Here is a 25,334-nt window from a genome sequence, read left to right as displayed (position 1 = left end):
GGCTCTCCATTCAGTCTTAGATCACCTGGAAAACAACAATATCTATGTCAGGCTGCTGCTCATTGATTACAGCTCAGCTTTCAACACCATATTTATTGCTTATTTATATTTATTTCGGTTACTTTTTGTATTTTCACACTTCACTGACTTTTGCACATTGGCTGTCCACCCTGTTATTGACTTCATGGATTTTATTATGGTTACTGGATTTATTAAGTATGCCTGAAAGAAAATGAATATTAGGGTTGTATATGGTAATACATATGTACTTTGATAATCAGCTTACTTTGAAATCTCAGTGCTAATCAACAAGCTCCAAAACCTGGGCTTCTTCAGTGCAGATTGGAAATAACATTTTCTCACTGACAATCAACACTGACACACCTCAAGGATGCATGCTTAAACCCACTACTCTACTCTCACTACACCCATGACTGTGTGGCAAGCCACCGATCAATTGCCATCTATAAAATTTGTCAATCACATAACTATGCTTGGTAAAAATTCACGAGGTGACGATGAGGCTTAAAGGATTGAGCTAAATCAGCTGGTTGAGTGATAATGTAACAACAACCTTGCATTTAATGTCAGTAAGACCAAGAGATTGAATGTGGACTTCAGGAAGGGGAAAATATAGGGAACACACACCAGTCCCCAGCAAGGGATCAGAAGTGGAAAGGGTGAGCAGTTTCAAGTTCTGGGTGTCAACAACTCCAAAGGTCTCTCCTAGGTGCAACATATTGATGAAAACACAAAGAAGGCATGACAATGGCGGAATTTCATGAGGAGTTTGCAGGAAGTTGGTATGTCACCAAAGACTCACAAATTTCTACACAGATTTACTAAGGAGAGCATTCTAAGTGATTGCATTATTGACTGGTATGGAGGGGCCACTGCAAAAGACCGAAAAAGTTGAAGAAAGTTTCAAACTCAGCCAGCTCTAGTATGGGCACAAGCCTTCTCAGCATCAAGGATAGCTTTGAAGGCAATGCCTCAAAGAGGAAGCATTTGTCATTTAGGACCCACATCACCCGGGACATGCCCTCTTCTCATTGCTACCATCAAGGAAGAGATACAGGAGCCTGAAGACACACATTCAACATTTTAGGAACAGCTTCTTCTCCACCGCCAGATTTCTGAATGGACAATAAACATATGTACACAACCTCACTGTTTTCCCTTTAGCTCTCTTTTTTGCAGTATTTTATTATGTACGGCTGCTGTAAAATAACACATTTCATGACAAAGGCTAGTGATATTAAATCCAATTCTGATTCTATAGCCTCTCAAACATTACACTGAGGAAGTGTTTGGGGCTACTTCATTAAATCACCTGTAAGCCTGCTCATTAATTCAAATAGCTAATAGTCAATCATGTGACAGCAATTAAATGTATAAAAGCATGCAGGCATGGTCCAAGTTCAAGAACATGAACTCAGCAGAGCAGGCTACAGAAAGGAATAAACAATTGATGTTTCAGACAGAGACCCTGATTCCCTTTTATTCCTCTTCGTAGACACTGCCTGACCAGCTGAGTTTCTACTGCATTGTGTGTGTGTTGCTCTCCAGATTTCCAGCATCTGCAGAATCTCTTGTTGTCAAGATGTTCAGTTGTTGTTCAAACATCAGAATTAGGAAGAAAAGTGACTTTGACCTTGGAATGATTGTTGCTGCTAGACTGGGTACTTTGAGTTTCTCAGAAACTGATCTCCTAGGATTTTTAAGCAGAACAGTCTCCAGAGTTTACAGAACATGGTTCAAGAAACAAAAAATATCCAGTGAGCAGCAATTCTGTGGTCAGATGAGAATGACCAGACTGGTTCAAGTTGAAAGGAAGGCAACAGTAACTCAAATAACACCTGTTACAACACTGGTGTGCAGAACAGCATCTCTGGATAAACATGTTGAACCTTGAAGTGGATGGGTTACAGCAGTAGAACACGACAAACATACACTGAGTGGCCATTTTATTAGGCACATGGGGTTCCTAATAAAATAGCCACTGAGTATGTATTAATTTCAAAACTGTATTTTTAGACAGAAGTTTCTTAGGTTAAAGAGTGCATTATAATTGTAATGCTTAAGGCTCCTTGTGTAAAGTAAAATGTGCTTCTGTTGTACAATCCAATGCAAAAGTAGCACAGCAAAGATCAATTCAGGAGATGACAGGCTATATAGATTAGACACCTGAACCAGCATGAATAACTTCACCCACCTCAACTCTAAGTTGATTCCACAACCTTTGGATTCACTTTCAAAGACTCTACAACTCATGTTCTTAGTATTATTATTATTATTACTACTACTTTGTATTTGCAGTTGGTCTAATTTTGCACATTGGTTGTTTTCAGTCTTTGTGCAGTTTTTTCCCCCGTTAATTATATTGCCCTTTTTTGTACTCTGTGCATCTCAAGGTAGCATATGGTGATATATATATGTACTTTGAAATTAAATTGACTTTGAACTATGAAGCTTGCTCAGAAATTGGAACACGTCTATCTGTATTGCAACTTCATTGTGTTTCAATGGTTTTACTTTTGTGTGAATTTTTAAGTGAATTATTAGCATATTATATGAGAGAAAGATCCTATTTAATATTATTGTGTTTATTTTTCTCCTTATTCAAACATATCAGTTATTGCAATGCATAATTTATTCATTTTGTCTGCAGAAATTTGTCTATCAACTTTCTACAAAAACTAAAAACACTGGCATATCTTCTGTAAAGTGTTATTTTTGTTATGGATGCTCTTTTTGGTAAACTTCATTGCAATATTTCAACATTGTAAGTAGGGAATTCAGGAACATTACATTATGAGGAGATTCAACACATTAATTGATAATACACTGCCAGATGAATTTCAAACCAATTATGTGGAAGATCACACACTATCCAGACACAACAGCATGTTCAAATAGCTACACACAGTGCCTTGTAAAAGTATTCAGCCCCCAATCCTTTGATCACATAACAACCAGGAATTTTTGGTTAATATAACTGCGAGGTTTTATTTGTAAATCACATATTTTTATCACAGTAGAGCCAAAAAATATAGGGAAAACTGTAAAACATGAAAAACTAAATATTCAGCAACTGAAATATCTCTAGTTGCAGCCACTGACTTCAGCAGCTCTCTCAGAGTGACTGTTAGTATCATAGTAGCCTCTTAAAGTGCCATTCTTCTCCAGCAACTAGGTTTAGAGGGGTGGCCTGACCTAGACAGCGTGGCTATGATTTCACATTTTTTCATATTTTCAAGATGGACTGCACTGTACTCCAAGGTATGTTCAATGCCTTTGAAATATTCTTGTACCTGTCCCCAGATTGGGGCTTCTCTATTATCATTTCCCTGACTTGCCCTCACTGCCTTCTTGTCTTCATTTTGGTTGGTCTGTTGAAAATCTACCATACTGTTGCATCTTATATAGAGAGGAAGTACTTATTCAGGTGACTCTCCGATTTTCTACTTCAACAAATTGGGTGTGCTGGTAAAGAAAGTTGACATAGTAATTACAAAGGGGATGAATACTTTTTCAGCCTCACAATGTTTTTAATTTTTAGTATAAACTGTTGATAGGCTGTAGAATATTTCTTTTGTTTTGACATGATGCGCCATGTTTTATAGATTACATCAAAAATTCTACTTCAATATATTAAATTTAGATAATGAGACAGTAAAATGTGAAAATGGTTGTGGGGGCTGAATACTTTTTCTAGGCACTATATAATGATTCTTATATTCTCATGTACATTGCCTCTCAACCCAATTTTTATTCCTCCATTTGATTACATTCTTTACCATGTCAAATTATTCACTTTGCTATTCCAATTACAAACTTATGGGTTCTCAGTTTTTTTTTAAATATTCCACAGTTATCAAGTTTTTCCAATTCTGATGAAAGGTTATCACACCAATTTTGTTCTCCCCCAGAATACTGTCCCCTGACCCAAGTTTTTGTTAGAATTTGTTTCTTTTTCTTTAGAGTTCAAAGTAGTAAACTTATTATCGAGGTACTTCTATGTCATCATACACAATCCCTAGATTCATTTTCTTGCGGATATACTCAATAAATCCAATAAACATAATAGAATCAATGAAAGATCTCACTAACAGGGCAGATAACCAGAGTGCAAAAAAAATTTTTAAAAATAAATAATAATAAATAAGCAACGAATATCAAGAATATGAGAAGAGAGTCCTTGGAATTGAGTCCATGACACTGGAATACTGCCCAAAGTATGCTCTGTCCACAAAAGACAGGCCAAATCCAATCTTGCTAATTACTACCCAATCCACTTTTTTATTAATTTTTTTATACATTTTACAAAATAAAAAACCCCAAATCACAATGAGAAACATTAATACAGTGCAAAATTAAGCATACAATGACAATATGATACAAAGAAAGAGAATTTTTAAAAAAAGCACCTAAATTGAAGACAAGTAAACTTAGTATCCTCCCCAAGCCCCACAACACAAAAAGAACTCCAGACCAACCACAACACAATATGGAGAATATAAATCAGGACAATCAAACTCCCAGACTGTGAATACACTTAGCAACAGAGGATAATAATGCCTACTACCAGAAAAAAAAAGGGAGTTGAAAGCAAGGGACCGAAAGGAAAAAAAACCCTAGTCAAGAGGAAGATTATGAAAGTACTCGATAAAAGGTCCCCAGACCTTATGGAACTTTAGGTCCGAATTAAGAACTGAATAATGAATTTTTTGAGGTCCAAGCAGGCCATAATGTCGTTAAGCCATTGAGCATGAGTGGACAGGGCAACATCTCTCCATCTAAGGGGGATCAAGCATCTGGCCAGGAGAGAGACAAAGGATAATATTCGGCATTTGGTCGGACTCAGACGTAAATCTGTCTCGCCCCAGAAACCGAACAAAGCAATTAAGGGGTTTGGTTCTCGGTGCTGATTCAGAATATACGATAACGTAGTGAAGACATCCTTCCAAAATTTCTCCAAGCTAGGACAGAACCAGTACATATGAATGAGAGAGGGCTCGCCCCTCTTGCATTTGTCACAGAGCGGACTAATGTCAGGGTAGAATCGAGATAGTTTAGATTTAGACATATGGGCTCTATGAACAATCTGAAACTGTAAAAGGCAATGGCGAGCACAAAGAGAGGTTGAGTTAACCGATTTGAAAATCGAGTCCCAGCTCTCATCAGATAAGGAGGTATTTAAATCCTGCTCCCATGCCATTTTAATTTTATCCACAGGGGCCCGTCGTAAGGCTGCTAATTTATCCCAAATAATTGATATTAAACCTTTACCTAGTGGATTAATGGAAAGAAATAAGTCCATAGCATTTTTTGCTGGCATTTCAGGAAAGTTAGGAATTAAAGGAGCAATAAAGTGTCTAATTTGGAGATATCTAAAAAAATGAGCATTGGGCAGATTGAACTTAACAGAGAGCTGCTGAAAAGAAGTGAAGCGATTATCAATGAAAAGATCTTCAAAATGTCTAATGCCCTTCCTATACCAAACATGGAATGCTGAATCGTATGTAGTAGATAAAGAAAGGTGATTATGTACAACAGGGCTGGAAATGGAAAAACCTTGGAAACCATAGCATTTCCTAAACTGAGCCCATATACGCAAAGTGTGTCCAACAAGAGGATTAGCTATTAATCTGGACAGACTAGTAGGGAGTGCAGAGCCAAGAAGTGCAGAGATAGATAATTCTTTAGTGGAGCTCAACTCCATTGCCACCCAATTAGGGCACGCGGGTTGGCCATGGAAGAAAGACCAAAGGTAGCACAACGTATATTAGCTGCCCAATAATATAAACAAAAGTTAAGTAAAGCCATGCCCCCCTCTTTTTTAGATTTTTGGAGATGGATTTTATTAATTCTAGAGTACTTATTCTTCCACAGATATGACAAAATAATAGAGTCTAAGGAATCAAAAAAAGATTTAGGAATAAAAATTGGGATAGATTGAAATAAGTATAAAAATTTGGGGAGAACATACATTTTAACAACATTAATACGACTACCAAAGACATAGATAGAGGTGGCCATTGTACCAGACTCTGTTTTATAGTATATGAAAGATTGGCAAAGTTTTCACGAAAGAGATCTTTAAACTTCCTTGTGACTATAATTCCAAGATAAGTAAATTGATTATGGACTACTTTAAAAGGGAGATCACGAAATGTTAATTCTTGTGCTTCTTTATTAATTGGGAAAAGTTCACTCTTACGTAAATTAAGTTTATAGCCAGAGATCTGGCTAAACTGGTCAAGAAGTGAAAACATTGGAGGTAATGATGTAGACGGATTTGAGAGATAGAGTAATAAGTCATCAGCATAAAGAGAAACTTTATGCTCAACACCCCCTCTCCAAATCCCGGTCAATTCAGGACAATTTCGAAATGCTATCGCCAAAGGTTCTATAGCCAAATCAAAGAGAAAGGGACTTAAGGGGCATCCCTGACTGGTGCCACGTTTGAGATTAAATACCTGGGATTTCTGAAAATTAGTTAAAACAGAAGCAGTAGGACACAGGTACAGCAACTTGATCCAAGAGATGAAACTTCGACCGAGGTCAAATTTTTCTAAGACTGCAAAAAGGTAGTTCCACTCTATACGATCAAATGCTTTCTCCGCATCGAGGGAAATAACACATTCAGAAATCGAAGTTGGAGGTGAGTATAAGATATTAAATAAACGCCGAATGTTAAAAAAAGGGAGACGGTTTTTAATAAAACCTGATTGGTCATCAGAGATAATGGAGGGAATAACGGTTTCTAATCTATGAGCCAAAACTTTAGCTAAGATCTTTACATCAACATTGAGCAAAATCGGCCTTTACGAGGAACACTCTGTTGGGTCTTTGCCCTTTTTTAATAGAAGAATAATAGATGCCTCATTGAAAGAGGGTGGCAATTTGCCGTCATTAAACGAGTCAGATAATACTGAAAGTAACTGAGGAGAAAGAAGTGAAGAGAATGATTTATAAAATTCTACAGGGAACCTATCAGGTCCAGGAGATTCAATCCACTTTTAATCATTACAATAATAATGGAATCTATCACCAGTACTGTCCAGCAACACCTACATATTATTACCTAGTCTTTCATGCTCATACTGGGCTCATGGAACCATTTGTACTCCAGACTGCATCACTGTCTTGGTCTAAACGTGGACTAAAGGGCCAAATTCTAAAGACCAGTGAAAGAGGTTGGCTTTGGCATCAAGAATCCTTGGTAAAACTGGGCTTTAAAAGGTGGAGTCAGACTTTTCAAAGGACAATATATGTGGTTGGTGGATGTCTGTAACTCCATTCTGAGGACATCACCATACAATTCATCAGGGCAGAATCCTAGAATCAACCATCTTCAGCAAGTTCAATGACCTCCCAGAAATGGTATGTTCAATTCATTTCATGACGCCTCAGAAAATAAAGCAGTTCATCCTTGCATGGGTTGATGAATGACAAAAAAAGATTTGCATTACCACAAGCAATCACTTCCAACAAAAAGAATCCAACAACCTACTTTTAAGATAGCCAAGTTACTTCCCATAAACATCCTTGGGAATTACCATTAACCTAAAACAATCTGATTGGTCTCATAAATGCCATAACAAGAATGGGTATCTTCCTATGACTGATTTATATACTAACATCCACTTTCCACTATCAAGTACAGGTTATAAGGGAGGCACAGTGATGACACTAACAGGGCTGTTGTCTCAGAGTTCCCGTCCTCCATTGCTATCTATGGAGAGTTTATACATTCTCCTTTTAACCATCTGGGTACTGCAAAGTGCCTTTAGTCTGCAGGTCAGTAAGTACCCCTTATCCAAATGCTTGGGCCTGGAAGAGTTTTGGATTTTTTAAAAAAATTTGTTTTTATATATACACACTCATAAATTAATAAAATTAGATGGCTTGGGATTGCCATAATTTTTGTCTCAGAATTTAAGTTCTACTTGTAAGCAGTTTTTGTCATACACTTGTTCATCACGTGTACTTAACAGCAAAAATTATTATATACCATTAATATAATGAAAATATTAAGTCTGCAGGGTAACAAAAGCAACATAGCAGCAGAATCAGAAGAATACCTGAATCAGCTTTGAACAGTAACAACAGCAGGCTTTCAGTCTCCATCTATAATGCTGTGTTTTGATTAAAAGGTTACATACACTGTATTTGTATTTTACTTTTTTTTTGTTTTATATTTTACATAAAACCTATCAGCATTGGAGACTTGTTCTGGTGGTAGATTTTCATCAACACTTTTAAAAAAATGTAATGCCATTATGTAAATTACAAAACCATACATCATAGCACCAGAACAAGTCTATATTTTCATGATCAGCAGACGCTTCAAAAATTCAAAGCCGTGCCTTAGAAAGCATGGCAGTGCCTCTACTTCCTTAGGAGTTTGCAAAGATTCAACATGACATCCAAAACATCTGACAAGCTTCTAGAGATGTGTAGTGGACAGTATACTGACTGGCTACATCACAGCTTAATATGGAAACTCCAATGCCCTTGAACAGAAATCCTACAAAATGTAGTAGATACAGCTCAGTCTATCACAGGTAAAGCCCTCCCCATATAGAGCACACCTGTATAAAACAGTGTCACAGGAAAACAACATCCAGTTCATGCTCCCTTCTCCCTGCTGCCATCAGAATGGTGATACAGGAGCCTCAGGACTCATACCACCATGTTCAGGAACAGTTCCTACCCCTCAGCCATCAGGCTCTTGAACCAAAGGGGAAAATTTCACTCAACCCCATCACTGAACTGTTCCCATAAGTGATGGATTTACTTTAAAGGACTCTTCATCTCATATTCTAGATATTTATTGCTCATTTACTACTTATTGTATTTGCAGTTTGTTGTCTTTTGAACGCCCAAATTAATGCAGTTTTTCATTGGTTCTGTTATGGGTATTACACTATTCTGGATTTATTGACAATGCTCTCAAGTAAATGAATCTCAACATTGTACACAGTGACATACATGTACTTTGATAATAATTTACTTCAAATTTTAAAATTTCTGCAACCAGCCTGCTGAACATTCACAACTACCTTAATGTTCAGTTCGTTGTGATATTTTCTTGTTTCATGAGCAGCACACCGTTAGTCAGCATACACTTGCTCTGTTGCTGACAAATTCACTCTTTCAATATATGATCAAGATCTTTTTCCGCTTTATGCAGTTTTTCTATTTTTCATTAATGTCTATACATTACATATGATAGATCACTGCTCAGAACTGTATGTGGTGTGCAGAGACTGCGCATCGCCTAGGAACCTTTCCAGCGTCATGTAGAACTTTCCAATTGTGACATCATGTCAGTGCTCAAAAAAAACTATACTTTGGAGGTTTTTGGGTTTTGGAATTTCAGATAAGGGGTAGTCAAACCTACAGTAGAATCTGGGAAAATTGATGGGAATGCAACGAAAATAAATCGGGATCAGTGTAAATAGGTACATAATGGTTGATGCAGGCTTGGTAAGCCAAAGGGCCTGCACCATGCTGTATGACTCCGTGATTCAGGAGCAGAATTAACTTCTTTTACGCCTACATGAGTTTAACCCAAACTATGTTTGAGCAGCTTGATACCATCCAGGACAAAATAGTCCTCTTAAAATCTCCCCTACTCCACCACCAGTGACACAGAGGCTGCAGAGTTTACCATCTACAACATGCATTGCAGATGCTTGCCTAGGCTACTCAGACAGACTTCAAGCTTGCAGTAACTGCATATCAAGTAGGACAACGGCAACTATCTTTTCACAGCATGAACCCTTCCAGGCTGCACAACATTTGGAAATGTACCACTGGTCAATTTTCTCTGGATTAAAATCCTGGAACTCCCTGCCAATAGCACTATGGGAATACCTTTGACAACTCACCTAAGCATAGTGTTTCAAAGCAGTGTCTAAAAAAAGGTATTCTTAAGAGCAATAAACACTGGCATTGCCAGCATTTACCAGATTACAAAAGAGAAAAGGAAAACACTTTTAGCAAAAAAGAACAACAAAGATGGGAGTAGGTCAGATGAACTTAACTGTAGATTAACAATGAAAAATAACAACTGAGCTTTGGAAACTTGAGAGGATGTAGCTTGGGTTCAGTAAAAAAAAAGGCAGGGGCAAGCAGAGCAGCCATTGATGGAGAGACCATCAGTCACAGCAGGTAGTTTGAGGCTTTAGCTCTTCAGCCAGAGAAGCCAAAAAAAGTAACTGTACATAGTTTTTTTGTTCTCCAGTTTGTTGTTTTTCTTTCTTTACACTTGCAACTTTTAACATTCCACATTAAGGAGCTGGAAATGGAAGAACTTCAAATAATTTGGTAGGCTATATAGAGAGGTAATTACACCAAAGGTGCAGATACATAAAACTAGGTGACAGTCAGAAAAGAGAAAGGAATTAAACAGGCAGTGCAGAGTGTGCCTATGGCCATCCCCCTCAACAACAGGTATACCACTTTGGATACTGCTGGGGTTGGTGGGGGGGTGGGGTGAGAAATGACCTAGCAGAGGAAAGTCACAGCAGTCAGGTCTCAGACTCAGGCACTGAATCTAGCTCTGTTACTCAGAAGGGAAGGGAAAAAGAGGAGAGCTCTGGTGATAGGGGATTCATCAGCGGAACAGAAAGGAGGACCTGTGGATGAGAACGAGATTCCCAGATGTCATACTGCCTCGCAGCTGCTGGAACGCTGGTCATCTCAGATCGAGTCCTCAGCATTCTTAAGTGGGAGGGGGACAGCCAGAGGTCACAGTCCATGTAGGCACCAATAACATAGGTAGGAAGAGTGTTAAGGTTTTGCAAAGTGAGTTCAGGGAGTTAGGTACTAAGGGCAGGACCTCCAGATTGCTACCTTTGCCATGTGCTACTCAGGACAGAAATAAGAAAATTATGCAGTTTGACACTTGGCTAAGGATTTGCGTAGGAGGGAGGGCATCAGATTTTTGGATCATTGGGTGCTCTTCCAGGGAAGGCAGGACCTGTACAGAAAAGATGGTTGGTTGATGATTTGCACCTGAATTGGAAGGGAACTAATATTTAGTAGGAAGGTTTGCTATGCTGTATTGGGGGTGTGAAGGGGGATGGTGTTAAAACTAGAGTTGCAGGGGGATGGGATCCAGAGTACCAGAACATATAATGGAGACATGTTGTTAAGACCTCAGACAATGTCAGGAATCAAAAGGCAGAGCATGGTGTGACTAATGTCCTAAGCTGCATATATTTCAATACAGGCAGTGCTCAGGTTATGAACGAGTTCCGTTCCCGAGTCCATCTTTAAATCGGATTTGTACATAAGTTGAAACAGGTACGTCCAGTATTATTTAGCGTTCGCTAGTCAAACATATGTCTTAGTATATAGTACATAGCTTACCTTTCTATGCATATAAAACACTTAAGAAACATATGCACTTCAATAATTAAACCACTGCATTGCTTAGTAATAATTGTAGCAGGGCAGGACCTTTCACATGTTCCATTATTCTCACTTTATCCTTTAAAATTGTTCCAATCGTTGACTGACTGTAGCCTAACGCTTTTCCCATGATCGACAGCGTTTCAACTCTTTCCAATTGCTTTATTATTTCCAATTTATTTTCAATCATGATCGTTTTCCGTCAACGGAACAGAAACACTGCAGGCGGCGGGTCTCGAGCTCCACTGGGTCCTAAAAACCACCACACTGAGATAGGTTAAATGGGACAAGTGGGGGTGATGCTGACTGGTACAGGTTGCGGGGGGGAGGGGTCAAGGTGAACCTTGCTAAGAAAAATTTAAGCCAAATACAAAGTTACACACTCAACAGTGTCAACAGCAACAACTTAAAATGGCGGATGGTGCCGTGAAATGACAGACAGCATTCTCCTTCCTCGGTTCGTAAGTACGAGTTGCTCGTAAGTGGGACGTTCGTAACTCAGGGACTGCCTGTACAAGCAGTATCATAGGAAAGGCAGATGAGCTCAGGGCATAGATCAACACCTGGAATTATATTGTAACCATTAGTGAGGAGCAGGTCTGGCAGCTCAATATTCCAGGATTCCAATGTTTCAGATGTGACAGAGCAGCAGGGGTTAAAAAGAGGAGGGATGGTGATACTAGTCGGGGAATATGTCACAGCGGTACTAACTGGAGTACTCGTCTAGTGAAACGTCAGCCAGTAGAGCAGGAAAAGTTTGAAGAGGCAGGGTACCTTCAGCAGTTTTTGATTTGAAGCAAGAAGGCTGCAAGTGAACAGCTAAGAATTTCCGGAGGGAAGGCATTTTTACTACACGGTAAAAGAGAGGCAAGACTGCGCAGGCACATGACGTCAGCCACTAGGGCAGGAAAAGTTTAAAATGAAGACCGCCATATCCAGCAGGCAGTGGAGTGAGAGGTAGCAGAGTGACAGAACCTTGGCTCAACGGGATTAGGCAGTAACAAGGTGAGGTACGTTTACCTGTGTTAATTGCAGAAAGGAAGTATTATGTTTGTGAGCAAACACAAGGAAATCGGCAGATACTGGAAATTCAAACAACACACACAAAATGCTGGTGGAACACAGCAGGCCAGGCAGCATCTATAAGGAGAAGCACTGTCGACGTCTCGGCCCACAACATTGACAGTGCTTCTCCTTATAGGTGTTGCATGGCCTGCTGTGTTCCACCAGCATTTTGTGTGTGTGTTATTATGTTTGTGAAGCTGGTTTTCAGTGCTTGGTGTCAAGATGTGGTTGGTCCTGGAGTCTCCCAGCCTCCCAGACGGCCATATCTGCACCTAGTGTGTCGAGCTGCAGCTCCTAAGGGACCGCATTAGGGAACTGGAGCTGCAGCTCAATGACCTTCGTCTGGTCAGGGAGAGCGAGGAGGTGATAAAAAGGAGTTATAGGCAGATGGTCACACCAGGGCCACTGGAGACAGACAAGTGAGTAACTGTAAGGAGAGGGAAGGGGAAGAGTCAGGTACTAGAGAGTACCCCTGTGGCTGTACCCCTTTACCCCTTGACAATAAGTACTCCTGTTTGAGTACTGTTGGGGGGGGGGGTGACAGCATACCTGTGGCTCAGAAGGGTAGGGAAAGGAAGAGGAAGGCAGTAGTGATAGGGGATTCTATAGTTAGGGGGGTCAGACAGGCAATTCTGTGGATGCAGGAAAGAAAATAGGATGGTAGTTTGCCTCCCAGGTGCCAGGGCCTGGGATGGTTCAGATTGCGTCCAAGATATCCTGCTGTGGGAGGGAGAACAGCCAGAGGTTGTGGTACATATTGATACCAATGACATAGGTACGAAAAGGGAAGAAGTCCTGATGGGACGAAAAAATCTGGAGATGCTGGAAATCCAATCAACACATACAAAATGTTGGAGGAGCTAACCAGGCCAGGAAGCATCTATGGAAAAGAATAAACAGTCAATGTTTCCTGATGAAGGGTCTCAGCCCGCAATATCGACAGTTTACTCTTTTCCACAGATGCTGCCTGGCCTGCTGAGTTCCTCCAGCATTTGTGTGTGTTACAAGAACGAGATGGGATTGAGTTGGTCAAATGTGCTGTCCCAGACCTGTTCACCCAATCAGGAACATCTCACAATCAAGTATTGTCCATTTTGTCTGCCGCAGGAGATTTCAGTGATCGTCTTGGTAGTGTACATCCAAATTGGTAAATTTGTCAAACAGGCTCTAGACAAACTGAGCGATACAATCAACAGACATGAAACAACGAACCCCAATGCATTCCTCATCATTTTAGGTATTTTAACCAGGCCAGCTTGAAAAAGTCTCTAAATAATTATTACCAACAAATCACTTGTAGTACCAGAGGACCACTGGACCACTGCTACACTACCATCAACCCAGAGATGGAAGTCTGCAGCATCAGTAGTGAGGACCAAAGAGGCAAGGACAAGGGAAGCCAGGAGTGCTTACAGGATGGCTTTGAACAGATGGACTGCACTGCATTCAGGGATTCATCTTCAAATCTGAATGAGTACGCCACAGCTATCACTGACTTCATTAAAACCTGCATGGATGAGTGTGTGCCTATGAGAACATACTGTACATACCCAAATCAAAAGCTGTGGATGAACCAGGAGGTTCGTTGCCTGGTGAGGGCTAGATCTGTGGCATTCAAATTTGGAGACCCAGAGTTAGACAAGAAAATGAGGTATGGCTTACAGAGGGTTACCTCAAGAGCAAAGAAACAATTTTGAACAAGGTTGGTGTCAGAATCAAATGCATATCAACTCTGGCAGAGTTTAAAGGCCATTATTTCCCACAAAGCAAAATCCTAAGATCATGAATGCCAACAATGCTTCACAATTTGAAAGGGAAAATAAGGCTACAGCTATGAGGATCCCTGCACCACCTGGTGACCCTGTGATCTCTGTCTCAGAGGCCAAAGTCAGACTGTCTTTCAAGAGTGTGAACCCTTGCAAGGCAACAGGCCCTGATGAAATACCCAATAGGGCTCTGAAAACTTATACCAACCAAATGGTGGATGTATTCAAAGACACTTTCAACCTCACTGCCTCAGTTGGAAGCTCCCACCTGCTTCAAAATGGCAACAATCATACCAGAGCCCAAGAAAAGCAGGATGAGCTGCCTTAATGGCTTTCTTCCACCATCATCTATGGTGATGAAGTGCTTTGTAAGGCTGATTATGGCTAGAATTAACTGCTGTATCAACAAGGTCCTGGATCGATTGCAATTTGTCGATTGCCACAATAGATCTGCGGCAGATGTGATCTCATTGGCTCTTAACAAGTCTTTGGAGCACCTGAACAATGCAAATAACTATGTCAGGATGTTACTTATTCACTACAGCTCCATGTTTAACACAATCACTCCTTGAGTTCTAAAACCTGGACCTCTGTACCACCCTCTGTAACTAGAACCTTGACTTCCTAACCTGAAGACCATAATCAGTGCAGATCAAAGATAGCATCTCCACCTCACTGACAATCAACACTGGCGAACTTTGGGGATATATGCTTAGTCCATTGTTATACTCTTCTCCACACTCATGACTGTGTACAGCTCAAATGCCATCTGTAAATTTGCTGACAACACAACTACTGTTGGCAGAATTTCAAATGACTTATAGGAGCAAGCTATGTCAGCTAGTTGAGTGGTTTTGCAGCAACAACTTTGCACTCAATGTCATTAAGACCAAAGAACTGACTGCGGACTTCAGAAAGGGTAAGACAATGGAACACACACCAGTTCTCATAGAGGGATCAGAAGTGGAAAGAGTGAGCAATTTCAAGTTCCAGGTGTCAATTTCTCTAAGCATCTATCCTGTTCTCAACATATTGATGCAGCTACAAAGGCGGCAGGACAGCTATACTTCATTAAGAATTTGGAGGAGATTTGGTGTCATGCAATATCTCAAAGACTCACACAAATTTCTACAGATGTACCGTGGAGAGCATTCTAATTGGCTCTATCACCATCTGGCATGAGGGGGGTGGGGGCAGGATCTACAGCACAGGATCAAAATAGACTGCAGAGACTTGTAAACTAGTCAGCTCCATTGCGGGCACTAGCCTCTATGGTATTCAGGACATCTTCAAGGAGCGATGCCTCAAAAAAAAAGAAATGTTTATCATTAAGGACCCCTTTCACCCAGGATGTACTCTGTTCTGATTGCTACCATAAGGTAGTACAGGAAGCTGAAGACACACACAATGATTCAGGAACAGCTTCTTCTCTTCTACCATCCGATTTCTGAATCCATGAACAATACTTCACTATTTTGTTTTATTTTTATACTACAGACAGTGCCTATTAAAAGTATTCACTCCCATGGAAGTTTTCACATTCTATTGTTTTACAACATTGAACAACAGTGGATTTACATTGGTCTTTTTGACACTGATCAACAGAAAAAGACTCTTTCAAGTCAAAATGAAAACACATCTGTACAAACTGATCTAAATTAATTACAAATGTAAAACACAATTGATCACACAAGTATTCAACCTTCAAGTCAGTATTTAGTCGATGGACCTTTGGCAGCAATTACAGCTAGCCTCGAGTCTGTATGAATAGGTCTCTACCAACTTTGCACATTTTGACACTGCAATTTTCCCTCATTCATCACAAAATTGCTGAAGCTCTGTCAGATTCCATGGGGATCATGAGTGAGCAGCCCTTTTCAAGGCCAGACACAAATTCTCATTTGGATTGAGGTCAGGACACTGACTTGGTCACTCCAGGACATTAACTTTGTTGTTTTTAAGCCATTCTTGTGAGGCCATGGCTTTATGCTTGGTGTCATCTTGCTGGAAAACAAAAGTCCTCCCATGTCGCAGTTCTCTTGCTGACTACATCAGGTTTTTCTCCAGGATTTTCCCATATTTTGCTGCATTCACTTTACCTACCTTTACAAGCCTTTCAGGGCCTGCTGCAGAGAAGCATCCCCACAGCATGATCCAACCACCACCATGCTTCACAGTAGGGATGGTGTGCTTTTGATAATGTGCAGGGTTTGGCTCATGCCAAACACAGTGTGTAGTCTGTTGGCCAAAAAGCTCAATTTTGGTTTCAGACCCTCCAGCTGACTTCAAAGACTCCCACATGCCTTCTGGCAAACTCTAGCTGAGATTTCATGTAAGGTTTATTCCCCCCCCCCACCCCCCGTGGCTTTCTTTTTGCATTCTTACATCAAACTGCAACTGGTGAAGCACCAGGACAACAGTTGTACATGCAGTCTCTCCCATCTCAGCCACTAAAGCTTGTAACTCCTCCAGAGTAATCATTTGTTGCTTGGTGGCCTCCTTCACTAGTCCCCTTCTTTACAGTCACTCAGTTTTTGAGGATGGTCTGCTCTAAGCAGATTTACAGCTGTGCCATATTCTTTACATTTCTTGATGATCGACTTAACTGTACTTCAAGGGATATTCAGTGGTTTGGAAATTTTCTTGCATCCATCTCCTGACTTATGCTTTTCAATAACTTTTCGCAAGTAACCGTTTGTCTTCATGACGTAGTTTTGGCCAGGATACTGACTCACCAGCAGCTGGACCTTCCAGGTGTATTTTTACTACAGTCAACTGAAATTCCTTAAAGGCACACAGTGATCTCCATTTAACTAACTATGTGATTTCTAAAACCAATTGGCTGCACCATTGATGATTTGGTGTGTCATACTAAAGGGAGTGAACACTTATGCAATCAATTATTTTTGTGTTTTACATTTGTAATTTAGTTCACTTTGTAGATATCTGTTTTCACTTTAGACAATAGACAATAGGTGCAGAAGTAGACCATTTGGCCCCTCGAGTCTGCACCGCCATTCTGAGATCATGGCTGATCATTCACTACCAATACCCAGTCCCTGCCTTGTCCCCATATCCCTTGATCCCCCTATCCATCAGATATCTATCTAGCTCCTTCTTGAAAGCATCCAGAGAATTGGCCTCCACCGTCTTCCGAGGCAGTGCATTCCACACCTCCACAACTCTCTGGGAGAAAAAGCTCTTTGACACAAAAGTGTATTTTTCTGCTGATCAGTGTAAAAAAAAGCCAAATTAAATCCATTGTGATTCAATATTGTAAAATAATAAAACATGAAAACTTCTGGGGGTTACATACATACACAAATATACAATAGTTAAATAAGTAGTGCAAAAATAAAAAGAGTGAAGTTGTGTATACACACACACACGCATACAGTAATTCACAAGATTTATTCTCTATTTTTATGTATTGCTTTGGGCTGCTGCCACAAAGACAAATTTCACGACATATGCTGGTGATATTAAACCTGATTCTGTAATTTTCTTTAATCATACATAGAATTTCCAATGAGAAAGTGTGCAATACTTGATCTGCTATCAAGAAATGAAACAGGGCAGGTGACAGAAGGAAACACCTTTCATCTAGTGATCATAATGCCTTTATTTTCAAAATAAATTAGCAAAAATATAGGTCTGATCTATGGGCTGAGATTCTAAATTGGAGAAAGGTCAATTTTGATAATATCAGAAAGGATCTAACAAGTGTAGATTGGAACAGACTGTTTTCTGACAAATACATACTTGGTTAGTGCAAGGCCTTCAAAAATGAAATTTTGAGAGTACAAAACTTGTATGTGCCAGTCAGAATAAAAGGTAAAGATAACAGGTGTAGAAACCTTGGCTTTCAAGAGATATTGAATTCCTGATTAAGAAAAAAAAGTAAGTTCATTGAACTTATAGGCAGGTAGGAACACGAGGTATTTCGTCGTTTGTCCATCGGAATCCGATGACAACATCCACTCCTTTAACCGTGAGACCTTTGATAACTATACAGTCCTATCTTGGACCCACAAGTTATGGAGTACAAGAAATGCCAGAGAACTCTTGAGAAAAAAAAATCAAGAGGGCTAAAAGAAGGCGTGAGGTTGCCCTAGCAGACAAGGTGAAGGAGAATCTTAGGGGTTCTACAGGTATGTTAAAAGTAAAAGGATTGTGAAGGACAAAACTGGTTCTCTGGAAGATCAGAATCGTAATCCATGTGTGGAGCCAAAAGAAATGAAGGAGGACTTAAATGAATTTTTCACACCTGTATTTATTCAGGAAACAGACACAGAACCTATAGAAGGACAGCAAAGCAGTGCCAACTTCATGTACACTAGAAGAGGAGGTGTTTGCTGTCTTAAGGCAAACTAAGATAAATCCCCACGGCCTAACAAGGTGTTCCCTCAGACCCTACAGGGGGCAAGTGCAGAAATTGCTGGGGCCCTAGCAGAGAAACTTAAATCATCCTTAAAGACAGGTCAGGTAGCAGAGTATTAGAGGATAGCCAATGTTGTTCCACTGTTTAAGAAAGGCTCTAAAAATTAACCTGGAAATTATAGGCCAGTGAGCCTGACATCAGCAGTGGAAAAATTACTGGAAGGCATTCTAAGGGTCGTGATATATCAGAATTTGGATAGACATGAACTGATTAAGTAAGGATAGTCAGCATGGCTTCATGCATGGTTGGTCACGTCTAACCAGTCTTATAGAAATTTTCAAGGAAGTTATCCGGAAAGTTGATGAAGGCAAGGCAGCAGATGTTCTCTACATGGACTTTAGCAAGATCCCAGAAGGAAGGTTGGTCAAGAGGTTCAGTTGCTCAGCATTCAAGATGAGGTAGTAAATTGGATTAGACATTGGCTTGTGAGAGAACTGACTGGAGGTCTCTGGCTAGTGGAGCGCTACAGGGATCAGTGCTGGATCCGACATTGTTTGTCATCTTTATCAACAATCTGGAAAATGCGGTTAAATGGATCAGCAAATTTCCATCTTTAATATCTCTATTTTTCCCTTTCAGGGTTCTTTTGAAGACCCTGGCCTGGAGTTAAATGTTGACTACTGTTCTTTGTGGGAGCGGGACCCACTCTCAGGGTTTCACGAATGGCCGTTATTCAGTATGCGAACGGCCTAGCCTAAGGGCTCAGCTCGCCTTCAGAGGTCCAAGATTTTGTGGCCCTAGAGACCAAAGGGGTGGGGGGGGGGGGGGGGGGGGGGTCGGTTGGTGTCCGGACAGATCGGTATGTTGTGGGAGATGGAAGATCAGAGCTTGGAAAAAGTGACACAACAATGTTTTAATATTGTAAACCAGCGAGTTGTTTGTTATGTCTCCCATCTTGCTGTGAAACAAAGACATCTCTTTCTCCCTTATTAGGGAGAGAGCAAGCCTGTGGTACATCGAATACTGGGTGAACAAGTAGTCTTTGCAGTACTGCAAGTACTACAAATCTGTCTCTTTGCTCACACTAGAGCGCTCGGCGGCGGGTGCCAATTCTTTTTTCTGGTTGGTGGTGGGGGGGGGGGAACTGCTGCTTGCTGTTGCTTACGCGCAGGAGGGAGGGAACCTGGGAGGACCTTTGGGTTTCTAACATATAACTGTCATTCATTCTTTGGGGGCACTCCTCTGTTTTCGTGGATGGTTGCAAAGAAAAAGCATTTCAGGATGTAAATTGTATACATTCCTCTAACATTAAATGTACCTTTGAAACCTGCAGATGACACCAAGATTGGAGGTGCAGTGGACAGCAAGGAAGAATGTCTTGGCTTGCAGTGGGATCTGGACCAGCTGGAAGAATGATCTGAAAAATGGCCAATGGAATCTAATACAGACAAGTGTAACATGTTGAACTTTGGTGTTTTCAATTTCAATTTCATTGAAAGTGGTGTCACAGGTGGATAGAGTTGTAAAGAAAGCGTCTGGCACATTGGCCTTCATAAATCAAAGTGTTGTGTACAGAAAATGGGATGTTATGTTGAAGGAGTACAAGAAATTATTAAGGCCTAATCTGGAGTATTGTGAGCAGTTTTGGTCACCAATCTACAGGAAAGATGTAAATAAGGTTGAAGGAGTGCAGAGAAAATTTACAAGGATGTTGCCAGGTCTGGAGGACCTGAATAATAAAGAAGGATAGTATATGTTAGGACTTTATTCCTTGCAGCATATAAAATTGAGAGGAGATTTGATAGAGGTATACAAAATTGAGGGGCATACTAAAAGTAAGTAGGCTTTTTCCACTCGGGTTGGGTGGGGATACAACTAGAGGTTGTGGATTAAGGGTGAAAGGTGAAAAGCTTAAGTGGAGCACCAGGGAAAACTTCACTCAGAGGATATGAGAGTTGGATGAGCTGCCAGCAAAAGTGGTGAATGCAAGCTCAATTTCAACTTTTTTTTAAAGATGTTTGGATAGGTACATGGATGGAAGGGTATGGAGGGCTATGGTGCTGGTGCATGTAGATGGGTCTAGGCAGTTTAAATGGTTCAGTTCAAATAGATGGGCTGTAGCTTCTGTGCTGTACTTTTCTATGACTTTATGAAAGAATGCAAGGAGCTGAATACCCTAGTTTTGTTCTTATGGTTTAAGTAGTTCCAATAAACCATCACACAAAAGTTATCAAAGTACCTTTGCATCAAACCATTCATAACAGTTGTTCTATTCATAACTTCCTGTCACGTACAGACTGTCCCTAGGTTCAGAATGCCCAACATGACAACATCCTTCATATGACCAAGCAATGTGAACTTCAAAGCTCTTGTATAAATATATTCGTTCATTCCTACACATGGCAGAACCAAATTCCTCTCTATTTTTAATCATTATTCTTTCTTATTGGTCGTGTGCTTTTTGAGGCTATTCATTACAATATGGTGGAAGTATGCTTACACAGAGTCCATAAGTTAGAAAATACACAAAATCAACTTAAGGGCACCCATAAAAAAATGGAAACCATATGTAACAAGGAACAACCTGTAGATTAACTTTTCAAAACTTAAATGTAAGTAATAATACAAATTTTAGAAAAATTTGCTTCCTCCAACTCTTAAAAAGGGATGATTTGACATTCCTGTTATTCTTTCATACCTGAATGTCATGTGTATGAACTTTCCAAATGTCAACAAGCTATCTGTGGCAGGTGTAACAAATGAACCTATCGCCAAGTCGCAAGACAGGATCTCAACCCAGTCAACCATCCCTTTGCTTCCACAAATACTGCGCAAATCAGTGAGTTTCTTTAATAGTCTACTGTTTGAACTTATCCCTCTCTATATCCAAGATTAATACATATTTCTTTAAAGAGCAATTACACATTGTAAATCACATCAATTTTCCCCTTGAAACGCAAACCCTACATGTAGTATTTCTACTGTCTTGATCAACAATGTTGGAGTTTGGAACCTGAGTAAGTCTGAATTACTCAGCCATTCATTTAATAAATACGCCAAATAGAATATATTTTGCAGAATTAGCACAAATAATTAAAATGCAAAATATACTGCATACTTTAATTCTGACTGCAACATGAATATGTTCATATCTCCCTAAACAGATACAAGCCACAAAAAGAGAGACAACAACTATAAAGCTCAATTTTGGAGTTATAAAGTTATTTCCAGTTTTTTAAAAAATGAAACCAACCAGTGAAGGACTATAACACTATTGTAATCATCCATCAGGATAAATTTATCCACATGGCCCAAATCTGCACCCAAAACATTTTCCTTTAAAGCAATCTGTTAAAATTCCTTTGCAAAGTTTGTATTTAATAATGTATGCAGAAATTAACTATCAGAAATTAAATTTGGACGTTACCTCTTCCCATAATGGGGGAGGAGGCAAACAGAACTTTTTTCCTCTTAAATGTGTTTCCATACAATATTCAAAAAGGGAATGCAGAAAGAATATTATACTAAATTTTCAAACTGCTGAATCCGAATTCAAACGTTTGCAGATATGGTAGGATAACTGGAAGGAAAACACCAAAGTAGCAAAAGTATATTCAAAATTGACAATCATGCAACATATATTTGCACATTTGACAATTCAAGTACAATATGTCCACAGTATCACGTTATACCAGGACCACAATTCTATTCCTCAAGTTTTATCACTCTTTGGCCATATCTGCTCAATCTATACCAAATCATTTTAATTCCCTTTCTCCTTTGATTTTAAAAAATGTAAGATTTCCTCCTATTTGTCTAAAAGCAAGGATATATTATGTATAATACCATTATAATAAGCATCAAACTAGCCATTCATAAAATCTTGGGATATTACCATCCACATTAGTTAGGCTTTCCAAATACATACTATTACTTTGTTATATTTATTTAACACCAAACCCAAAAGTATAAAATCTCAAAAATGGTAAATGGAAAAAAATGTTCGAATACATGAAATAAGAAACTTTCTTTGAAAATGCTCCATTACACAGCACATTATAACCACTCTTGTTCCTCATTGAAACGTTTTATAAACACTAATAAGTCTTGAAAAATTCAATAAAGTCTGCGATGAGACAATATCTTACCTGCCCATTCATTAGACAAGCCTTAAATTTCAGTTTAATTTGAACCTCGATTTACAAATTGCGTATGGAGACAACATTCTGACATCACTCTTGGGACTCCAACTCACCTTAAGCTTCCTTCTGATTGCCTTCAGATCCCGTGCTCTTTCGCTTTGCAAATGACAGTTCATTGAAACTTGCGATCTTTTTCCCCGTCAATTGCTTAAAGACCCTATGCTTCTCCTGCCCTCCCGAAAACAAAAAAATAAATCACTCCCGAGTTGGATTAAGGTTTAACATGAAAAGTTCCTGGTGCAACATGGCGGCCCTTCATCTTCAGCTGTTCTGGCACTCTTACACTATCAAAAGACGGAATGAGAACGTATGGAATAGAAGAATTTTTTTTAAAAAGGCACAAAACGTGACCCTGCGTTTCCCAGCACAAAACCCAAAACACGCCTCAAACCCCCACCCACTCCTAACCCCCCCCCAAAATTCTCAATACCCCTGCATTTCCATGCTGCTCCAGAACACTATTGGCTGACTGCCGTAGGCCTAGGCTGGTGGGCAGTGCCCACTCTACTTATCTGTCTCCCTTGCCCCCCAAAAAAAGCCAAAAACGGACCTATTTTACCGGAAGTACATATTCTCTAAACAATGCAAACATTGTGCAGCTGCAGTGACCGTCACCGGCCTTGTTTTCAGCATTGGCCGTGCAGAATCGGCATGGCCGTGCTTATTTTGCGCTCTCTCTGCCTTAGGTTTTTTTCCTCGCTGCACTTACCGACCTGTCTTGTTGTTGGTGACAGCACCGTCTGAGCCAATCAGCGCGCGTCCTTGCACCTCCCCCCTTCTTCCTCTTTCCCCCCCCCTCTCCTATCACCCCCCCCCCCCCCCAACGGACAACAGGCGCGATCCGCTGGCTGCCGCGAGCCTGAGTCCGATGTCGAGCTGCAGTTGCCAACGGCCAATCTGTCTCCACCTCAGGCATAGCTTCTGCTCCCAATCTATTTCAACTACCCCCCAACAAACTCTTTTGTGAAAAAAAATTAATGCAAAAAAGACCAGTTTCTCCTTTTTTTTAACAAAAAAGTACTAAGATACTTACTCCTTCCATCCCCTCCCCGCCATTTTGCGTCACTTCCGCCATCTTAGATTTTACTAGGGCTCAATTTATTACAAATAAAATGACTGATCAGTTTTTAAAAAAAACAGTTCAGTTCGATCATGTTAACTGTTTTCCCGTCGTTCTTGGTATGCTGGGCCATTGTGTTGCATGATGGAGGGGGGGTGGGGGTTGACATCGTCTAGAAATCAGTGGCTTGAAGTAGGAGCACTCTTTAGAGCAGGGGGTGCCATTGTGGGCTCTGACATCTCTTTCAGCCTCCATTTTCTCGTAGTCACACTCAAGAACGTACACGCATGCAACTTTTGACTTCCATTGGGTGCATATCTTTTTAAAGAAAACCCATCACGTCTATCAAGTTCCTGTCTGCAGAAGGTTCTAGCAATTCTGCCCCTGCAGAAGAACCAAAATCATGTTAAAAAAAAGACCTCGACGAGTGGGATGAAAATGTCACCCTGAGGGGCTGACACCACTTTAATTTGACATGCACCCTGCTCCTTTAAAATCAAAATAATCCGTACAGATTTTTATTTAAAGTACCGATTGAGACGTCCTGTCGTCTCAGAATTTGGAAGGAACATTACTTGGGCATTTCATTTTCATGTCATGTATGGCCACGGGTTGCACACGAAATGTGAAATACCAGAGATTAGGATGGGAGTTACAGGATCCTCATCTGCCCGTGAAGGACTTTGAGGATTTAGATCTCGAGTGGCTGGGCGGTACGGTTTAGGAGTACGGAAAATCTGCTGAAAATAAACCAAGATTTCAGGACAGAACAAAATGGATGAGTTCAGTAATTTTGCCTGATTTACATGATCCGTGCCGAAATAAAACAAGTGCACACGGGAACAAAACATGCAAATTATTTCCATCATTTTGTCTCAATGAACTCTGCTGCCCTATTATTTGCAAATATTCGAATCCTTGAGTGAAAGGGCGGGGGTGTCAGAAAGTCATTTTCGTTTTGGATGATCCATGATTTGAAACGTTTAATCTCCCTGTGTTTATTTGAAAGCTGTAGCTTCGTTGAGCAAAAAGGTGACTACCGACCACACAGCAAAATAAAAGCGTTTTACATTCTCTACATTTGCCACGTGTGATTAAATCTACCCCCCCCCCCCCCCCATCTTTCTACAGCAGCCTCCTGAATCGAGCTCGCTGCACATCTGGGCTGTTAGGTCCTCGGCCGGGAGAAGCCGTCAGCAGCAGTCAGCTCGCTATAAACGCCTCTAGTTATGTTACTGATAAACTTTTTCGATAGCCAGAGTTTTATTTTGGAAGTTTGTCCCTGATTCGTGTAAAGGTCGGATTGCTGTAGGATACAGGAGGAGTGTTTTTTTATGAAATTGTCGTGATGTACTGTAGACAATAGCGTACAGTTTGGTTAATGCGCAAAAGATTCACCTTTATGGCTTCCTAACGTAGCCTGGTTGACA

The 25,334-nt window shown here is 40.2% G+C and overlaps 1 protein-coding gene across 4 annotated transcripts in view; it reads right to left on the bottom strand.

Moving 5' to 3' along the window:
- The window catches only part of LOC132405366 (histone-lysine N-methyltransferase NSD2-like), a 215,892-nt gene extending 192,289 nt beyond the window's left edge, over positions 1-23,603 (bottom strand). Inside the window, exons 1-2 of one of the 4 annotated variants that reach the window (XM_059990116.1) lie at positions 23,554-23,603; positions 22,898-23,128 (exon numbers count right to left, since the gene is read on the bottom strand). The gene's annotated coding sequence lies outside the window, so the exon portion shown is untranslated. The other 3 variants (XM_059990115.1, XM_059990117.1, XM_059990114.1) reach the window with 3 other exon arrangements.
- Positions 23,604-25,334: the final 1,731 nt, after the last annotated feature.

The sequence above is a fragment of the Hypanus sabinus genome, chromosome 15, assembly GCF_030144855.1.
Source record: "Hypanus sabinus isolate sHypSab1 chromosome 15, sHypSab1.hap1, whole genome shotgun sequence".
NCBI classification, from domain to species: Eukaryota; Metazoa; Chordata; class Chondrichthyes; order Myliobatiformes; family Dasyatidae; genus Hypanus; species Hypanus sabinus.
Note: the sequence above shows the minus strand (reverse complement) of the source record. Positions and strands in the feature narration are given on the sequence as shown.